General features: G+C 36.4%; 1 long non-coding RNA gene across 1 annotated transcript; it reads right to left on the reverse strand.

Moving 5' to 3' along the window:
• Positions 7,632-8,294, reverse strand: LOC109832221. Its single transcript, XR_002244665.1, has 3 exons — positions 8,062-8,294; positions 7,820-7,946; positions 7,632-7,736 (listed from the first exon to the last, which is right to left on the reverse strand). It is a non-coding gene; the product is annotated as an uncharacterized LOC109832221 (long non-coding RNA).

Here is a 9,287-nt window from a genome sequence, read left to right on the forward strand (position 1 = left end):
TATATATATATATATATATAAGAAAACTATAGAAGCACTGCCTAGCGCTCCGCAGCGTGCACTGCTTGGGTGTTTCTGAAAAATTCCAACGCGATTCTTAAAAAAAGCGTTGCTCTCTCTCTCTCTCTCTCCCCCTAAAAACTCATCTCTCCCTAAAAACTCAAATCCCCAATTTTCTCAATCCATCTTCCTCCTCCTCTCGATCTCTCTTTTACGAGCTCCAGCTTATTAGTTTTGTATGTCACATCAAACACAACAACATCACTGAATTGCAAATAAGACGCTCTTGATCTTCCGTCAGCCCAGAAAACACTCCTTATTTGTCCACTACTGTCCACTTCTATTGCAAAATAGAATTCTGGATCATTCGCTGTCATACTCTGAAAATGTCGAATGACGGATATGCATTCATGGCCAATATTGTTGACTCTTTGGTATCTGATGTGATCAATACACTGTTGTGGTGTCACTAATGCGCCTTCTCTTCCATTGGTTGCATTAATGATACGAGAAATAGTAGATGAAGGCTTACCTTCTTCTTGCAGACTCTCAATAAGTTTTTTACAACTTTGAGTTTTATGGAATTGTTGGTGTGATCCTTCTTGCAGACTCTCAATAAGTTTTTTACAACTTTGAGTTTTATGGAATTGTTGGTGTGATCTGTGCATCTTTGCTTTGTCTGGACTACTCAACAGTTGGTGTGATCTGTGCATCTTTGCTTTGTCTGGACTACTCAACACATGATTTGTATGTTCTTCAACAAATCCCGTGACCTCCCACGATTTGTCCTCCTATACTTTAACTCTCATTATTGCCTTACATCCCACTCGGGTCTCTCGCCGAAAAGGCATCTCCATCTTGTCTCTATTAGATCTATAGCCCTCCTGATCACAAACAAACTTTCTGTCTAGCACGTCTCATGTCTTCTTCGAGTAATTTACCGTGCTCTTCCTTATTCCAAAACCCATCAACAATGCGTAATAGTTATAATAGTTATAAGCTTCTTCATAAGTATTAAATTTCATTCCGAGTAGTGGCTTAGGAGCATTTTCTGTATTGGCAAGATTTTCAATTCCACTAGCACTTGATTCTCCCATTTCGAACACTTTATTTGTTGTAAAAGAAATGCATGGATTCATCAAGAAGAAACTATAAAATACCCAAATAAATACTTCAGTTTAAAATCTCAAAACAATCTAGTGTAAATCTACTATAGTCACCAGAATTAAAATGTCTAAAATGCCCATGAATGAAATGCCTCGGCCGCAACCATGCCCTCTCTAATTATAGTTAGGATCAGAATAGGTTTAGGGATTTATTAATTTATTATTAATTAATTTAGTTTAATTTGTTAATTAGAATTATAATCTGAAAAAGGATAACCTGGATATTTTACCATTTCATATAGCACCAATATGGGTGTTAATTGCAAAAAAAATCTCAAACTTAAAGTGGTCTTCTGTAACACCCCAAATTAAGGGGGCTTATTTCATAGTTTTAAACTCAAATGGGTTTATCTGATGGTATATTTTATAGTTTGATGGTATATTTCTCCCAATTCACATAACATATCATAGGAACAAATTTGAAGTAACGATATGAATGGGGATACTACATTGCAGTTCCAATGATATATAGAGATAATTTAAAAATATAAAATTCCAAGTGACAAACATCTAAAAAATCCTGAAGGATAATGATGTGTAGAATGGATGAAAAGGATTCTTAGAAATTTCAAGCTACAAAGTGATAAACAACCAACAATCAATTAAAATCTCTTTAGTTGTTAGAAACCAGTTATATGTGTGTTACATTAGTGGATTCAATTGACAAATTGTGCTAGTTTGAAAGTGATGCCACCAAAAGGGTAGTCCATCAAGTGTAGGAGGTGAATATTTAAGAGATTAAAAAAGAAAGAAACATTTTCTAACACATTTTGATACTGATGAATGAACTTGCTAATACCCAGAGTTTGTAAAGGAACTGAGGTCGTATGGAAGTTTTTTGCTTTAAAATAATCATACAGTAGGTGATTTTACAACGATTATGACAATATGCTAACATCTTGAAGATGAATTCCACTACGCATAAAAAATTGAAATTTTAAGTGCATGTCATTTTACTACTTCCCATAACTTTAAAGAGAGAAGCAAGGGAAGAAGGAATGCACGCCAAAATAGTTCCTTCTTGATCAAAATTTTATTAACAGCAGTTCCTTTCTTGTCTTAAAACTTATTCTATGATGATCAAAATTTCAAAATAAAAAATGACCTAGATCGGCGGACTGGATCACGAGGGAGTAGGGATTCGTGGCAGGTGGTGGGGGATTGGATCTCGTGGAGGAGGAGCTCACGCACGGTGGAAGGGGAATGGATCTCATGGAGGAGGAGCACCTTGTAGCTCGTGGAGGAGGGAGATCGAACGAGGAGGATTGGGGGACTGGATCTCGTTGAAGTAGGGGGCGACGTGTGTGAGATCTGAGAGAGATCGAGAAGGGGACTGGAGCTCATAAAAGAGATATCGAGAGGGGGAGGAAGAGGGATTGAGAAAATTAGGGATCTGAGTTTTTGGGGAGAGATCTGAGTTTTTGGGGGGAGAGAGAGCAGCATATTTTTCGAAAATCACGTTGGAATTTTTCAGAAACACCCAAGCAGCGCACGCTGCGGAGCGCTAGGCAGTGCTTCTACAGTTCATCTCTCTCCTGCTCTTCGGTAGTGGGTGGGTCTGCTGCTCTTCTCTCTCTCTCTATATATATATATATAATATATATATATATTAATTTATATTATATATATATATATATATGATATATTGACTATATATAGTATATATATATATATATATATATATATAATAGTATATATATATATATATATATATAATATATAGAGGAGAGAAGAGAGAGAGAGAGAAGAGAAGAAAACTTCATGTCAACTTAAGTGGACGTCCACAGTAAGTTTCTTAGTCATTGGATGATCACTTGATTGAGCACATTATGGATGATCATGCTCCGTTGAACTTGAATCTACATACTTCTAAAGGCCTAACACACGCAAATTAGGTGTAACGTCATTATGTTTACCATTGTCGAGCGCATGTAAAAAGTTCTATTATGTCGAAATCCGTTAAAATTAATAACGAGTATTATGAACGGTTCAAAACGTACGATGGGTTCACCTCAAAATTGGTGTGTTGGGGTTTTAGAATATGTAGTATCAAGTTCAACGGAGCGGATCATCCATAATATAGCTCCAATCAAGTGATCATCAGTGACTAAGAAATTTTAGGTGGAGCGTCCACTTAAGTTGACATAAGTTTTTCTATATATATATATATATATATATAATATATAATATATATATATTATATAATATATATATATATATATTATATATATATATATATTATATATATATATATATATATATATATATATATATATATATATTATTATATATATATACTATTGAAGAAGAAACGAACCTGAAGCTTTGTGGCTCGCCTATGGGCGAGGGCTTGGACAGGCAAGGAGATCGCCCTACGTGTGTAGATTGCGCCTGAGGGTTGGATAGGTGAGGATCTCGCCTGATTGTGAAGGTCTAAAGAGTGGCGAGTCTGGAGAGGCGAGGTGAGGATGAGCTCACCTGAAGTGCAGCTGAGCTCCCCTACGTGGGAATCGGAGCTCGCCTGTGAACGCATCTCGCCTACGTAGAGTGGATGCCAGTTAGAGCGCACTAATGACCTAGGGTTTCCCTATAAAAGGGAAATCCGGTTCACGAACTAAGAAGAGCAAGCAGGGAGCAGAGCAATTTTCATGGAGGTGGCAGGGATTGTTTTTCCCTTTCACGATTTTGAGCCTCATTTGTCTCGTTCCCAAAAATTAAAGAGGGGGTTGGTGAAATTAAAGAATGGGGTTTTGGAGTAATTATTTTGAGAGAGTTTGAGCGGTGATTTTAGATTAAAATCACCTGCTATTTGATTTAGAGATCTCAAGTTTGAGATCTTCTCTCTTATTTGTAATTTCTTATTATTAATAAGAAATTATTTGTGTTACTCCTGTGGACGTAGACAAATTTGCCAAACTACATAAAATTTGTTGTCTTGCATTTATGATACTTGTTATGGTTATTGTTTGTTCTTTAATCTTGTTTGCAATTATGTGCCTTCGATTCTGCTACGTACAACAAGTAGTATCAGAGCTCCGGGTCTAACTTGGGGTTTGATTTGGAGAAGAAAGCTAGGGCTTGGATTCTTGTTTGAAGAGATTGGATTGTCAAGATAACCAAAGCAAATACATTGGGATCGTCTCTGTCGAAGGTGATACAAGGGTTGAGCATTAATAATACAAAAATTGATGTTCAAAATTTTGATGGCAAGATAAACTTTAGTTTGTGGAGGTGTCAAGTGATGGATGCATTAGATGTCCAAAATTTGGAGGAGACTCTTGAATTATAAGAGAAGCCCGAGGATATGGAGGATAAGGTTTGGAAGAAAATAAATAGTAGAGCATGTGGGGTTATAAAATCATGTTTGATGCTGAATTTGATCTATGATGTGATGAACGAGACGCCGGCGAAGCAATTGTGTGAAACACTCAATGAGAAGTATTTAACGAAGAGCATTGAGAATCAGCTTCATTTAAAGAAGAGGTTTTACCAATTCAAAATAAAGAGGGGAGTTTCTATTAGATAACATGTCAATAACTTCACAAAATTACTATCGGATATGGCCAATGTGGATGTCATGATAGAGGATGAAGATAAGACAATGTTGTTGCTATGTTCATTGCCAGAGGATTGTTAGACCCTAGAGGGGGGGTGATTAGGGTATTATGCTAATCTAATTCCAATTAATAGCAATTAAAATTATGTTGATCAATATGTTCTTGCAAGAGATAGATATGAACAATAAGAACAATAAGAATAATAAGAATATGCACAAATAAAATATGAGACAAGTAAAACACAAACACACGATATGTTTACGAGGTTCGGTCCCCACGACCTATGTCCCCGCTCCTCACCTCGAGGAGATATCCACTATCACAATCCGGTTTGGAAGCCGGAACTTCTACACACTCGGTTTACAAGTTCACCGAAAACTCTCACACTACACAATCACTCAACAATCACACTTTACACACTAAGTGTAGGAATCTAGCTCGTGTCCTCCTCCTCAAGTGCTCGATTACAACCTCTCCCTAGGTTCGTCAATCGACGCCACTCCTATTGGATTTAACCCCGTCTCTCTCTCCTCACACTTCTCTCGGTGTACAAATGTATTACAAGTGATTCTTACAAATAAAAGTTAAATACAAGAATTTGTTCTCAATTAACAAATGAGAACTCAATGAAGCTCACACTCACTAAACCCACACCACAACCCACAATATAATATGAGAATATAAAGCTCAATAAGTGTGTGTGATAATAGTGAATGAAACTCAATAAATATAACTCAATGAATATAGCTTAATCAATTGAAAGTGAAAAAACAAGCTATATAAGAATGGGTATAGAAAACTTCTCAATGAACAAGAAGAGCTGAGGAGATAATGATCTCAATAAGATTTGAAAGCCTCTTCTTATTGTAGAAAAACTTCTCTTGAAAACTGATTAGCGAAACCAACTCTTAAACAGCTCTTAAACGCGATTTATATTTTGTTAAACAACAAACTTGGATTTCTTAGTTGTTAGAGAAGAAGAGCAGCAATGGGGTATATATAGCACCCCATTACAACAGCTAAAAATAAGAAAAAGACCAAAAAGCCCATTTGAAAAACTAGCCGTTAGGCTCAGTTTGTCAACTCGTCGGTCGACCGGTACGGTCGACCGATTAGTTCAAAAACCCAGAGAAAACATGTTTTGAAGCAGGCGGTCGACCGACGTGAATTTCGGTCGACCGAATGGATATTTCGGTCGCCCGACGGAAATTCCGGTCGACCGGAAAATACTCAAAGAAATTCTCAGAAAACAGACTACCGTCGGTCGACCGTATCGGTCGACCGAAATCTGATATGTGTAAAATGACAGGTTTTGGGTCAGTTTTGAGAATTCGTTAAAAATATCAATTCATATCGGTTTTGGGCAGTTTTTGGAAATTCGTTAAAAATATCAATTCATATCCAAAAATAGTGAAACTTTGGGGAAAGTTTATAAATGATGAAATGAACATGTTTGAAAAGGAATTTTTGGAAAAACAAATTTCGTTTGTGAAAACTACCTGTTTTTGAAGAATGCTTAGAAAACCTGTATTTTTATGAAAGTGAAATTTGAAATAGGACTTGTAAATATTCATATATGTATTGTGCATAAATTATATGTATATAGCAAAGCGTGAGGAGCTGTAAACAAGAGATAAAGATATTTTAACAATATTATACTTACTGGTTAACGTGCTATACTTACTGGTTAACGTGCTATACTTACTGGTTAACGTGCTATACTTACTGGTTAACGTGCTATACTTACTGGTTAACGTGCTATACTTACTGGTTAACGTGCTATACTTACTGGTTAACGTGCTATACTTACTGGTTAACGTGCTATACTTACTGGTTAACGTGCTATACTTACTGGTTAACGTGCTATACTTACTGGTTAACGTGCTATACTTACTGGTTAACGTGCTATACTTACTGGTTAACGTGCTATACTTACTGGTTAACGTGCTATACTTACTGGTTAACGTGCTATACTTACTGGTTAACGTGCTATACTTACTGGTTAACGTGCTATACTTACTGGTTAACGTGCTATACTTACTGGTTAACGTGCTATACTTACTGGTTAACGTGCTATACTTACTGGTTAACGTGCTATACTTACTGGTTAACGTGCTATACTTACTGGTTAACGTGCTATACTTACTGGTTAACGTGCTATACTTACTGGTTAACGTGCTATACTTACTGGTTAACGTGCTATACTTACTGGTTAACGTGCTATACTTACTGGTTAACGTGCTATACTTACTGGTTAACGTGCTATACTTACAGGTTAACGTGCTATACTTACAGGTTAACGTGCTATACTTACAGGTTAACGTGCTATACTTACAGGTTAACGTGCTATACTTACAGGTTAACGTGCTATACTTACAGGTTAACGTGCTATACTTACAGGTTAACGTGCTATACTTACAGGTTAACGTGCTATACTTACAGGTTAACGTGCTATACTTACTGGTTAACGTGCTATACTTACTGGTTAACGTGCTATACTTACAGGACTTGGCATTTCTATCAATATATTCAACATTCCCAGCACATACAACATACAACATTGCATTGCCACAGAACATACATACAACATACCATATTTCCAGCGCATACAACATTTCCAGACTATCTACATACACCATACAACATTAACCTGTCACAGAACTTGGCATTTCTATCAATATATTCAACATTTCCAGCACATACAACATACAACATTGCATTGCCACAGAACATACATACAACATACCATATTTCCAGCACATACAACATTTCCAGACAATCTACATACACCATACAACATTGCATTGCCACAGAACTTGGCATTTCTATCAATATACATTTATACAAATACGTCACAAATCAATTTCCAAAATATATTTGTACACAAAAAATATTGGATATCACAATTGGCAATGTAGCATCCTGACAAGAACAATACAACACACTGAGTATAAGTGGATCAAAAGAACAAATATGGCATGTAGCATTCTTGAGGGTCATGATGGTTGATTTCCTGAAAGCAACATGTAAGTGGATCAAAAGAACAATACAATGAATATAGCGTTTGAATGAACATTAAACGTATAAAAAATGTACCTTCAGATAGAATTAGAGCAACAATGCGAGCTCTATGTCTTGCACAATCCTTCTGGTGAATTGAAACTGGAGACCGGAAACGAGGCTAAACATGTACGCCATCAAGAACACCCCGCAATCCATACTACTGCAAGTTTAAATGTTTGCAACATCAATATAACACTCTTGGCCCGCAATATATACTCTCTATGTGAGTGTTAGCACATTAAAAAACAACATATGAATAAGTCGAATACACTAACCCACGTTGTTGCGGTACATCAACACTTTCTACCTCCTGACAAGAATTAATGTCTAAGTTCCAAGCATCGGGAATGGTAGAAATAAGCTTCACTCTAAACTCAATAGCATCGGACATATACCCGCGGAGGGAAGAATAATGATAATCTCCTATCCTTTACAGAGAATACCAACATATGCCAATGATATGAAGTTAGGAGTGGGAAAATAATCTTATCAAGTTCTTGGAAGCGACTTGACGTTATTGGCCTAAACATTCGATCCACACTTGACGGTTTATTTTCGTTGATGCATCTCTAAAAAAACAAAGAAAGTCAAGAGTAAGTATTTAATATAGCTTATGAATATTACTTACAATCTTGAATTGGATTTCTACTTACGGTTACCCAAGGACTACATATGTGTATGTCCTTCGCATAGGTTGCATGTGTCTCCATCAACCTATTCAGAAGCACAACATAGGCGGCTATAACCTGAAATGTAGATATGGCAGTCCAATGATGGGTTTTATTAGCTAATGCAAAAACAATGATTCATTCTAGTAACATCCTTGCATTGAAACTTATTGAGATGAATGTTCAGCTAGATAGGTTGATGGTATTTAGTAATTTTAATTTCTGCTAGCATTGTTTTTTTGTGAAGGTTAGCTATAGCTACATTGTTAAATTACCGCTGAGGGGATTTCATGAAATTTTGCTTCTTTTTTTTAACATCATCATCAACATTACATTTATTTCAGGGGTCCATCATCTAGAACATTGATGAAGTGAGTGTGTAGTCACTTTTGGTTGAGCTCACTGTAGATGCTGATGCTTTTCGTGAAGTGATTGGAAAAGGGGCGGGCATGACATTTGCTTGATTTGTATATCTTCACTGGCCACATGATCAAATGCTATAGGGAAAAAAAGTGGGAAAAAAATCATGGACAGCATGCACTAGTAACCCAATTATAACCAGTAAGCTACCAATCTACATAGCACATATCTAGTTGTACTTAATGCTAATAATACTTACGTCGCAACCAATTTCCTCTCCTGTAAGTAACTCCAACGCATCCTTGCGTGTGATCAACGCATCTCTACATGACCACACTAATGTCCCACTACATATGAAACAAATTTAGAACATGTATTAATGAAAAATCTTAGTACAAGTGGAAAAGTAGATAAGTAGATCATTCAAAATACACTTACGCGGCCATATTCTTCTCCTTCCAAAAGTTATCAAG

This window comes from Asparagus officinalis, chromosome 3 (genome assembly GCF_001876935.1).
Source record: "Asparagus officinalis chromosome 3, Aspof.V1, whole genome shotgun sequence".
NCBI lineage: Eukaryota > Viridiplantae > Streptophyta > Magnoliopsida > Asparagales > Asparagaceae > Asparagus > Asparagus officinalis.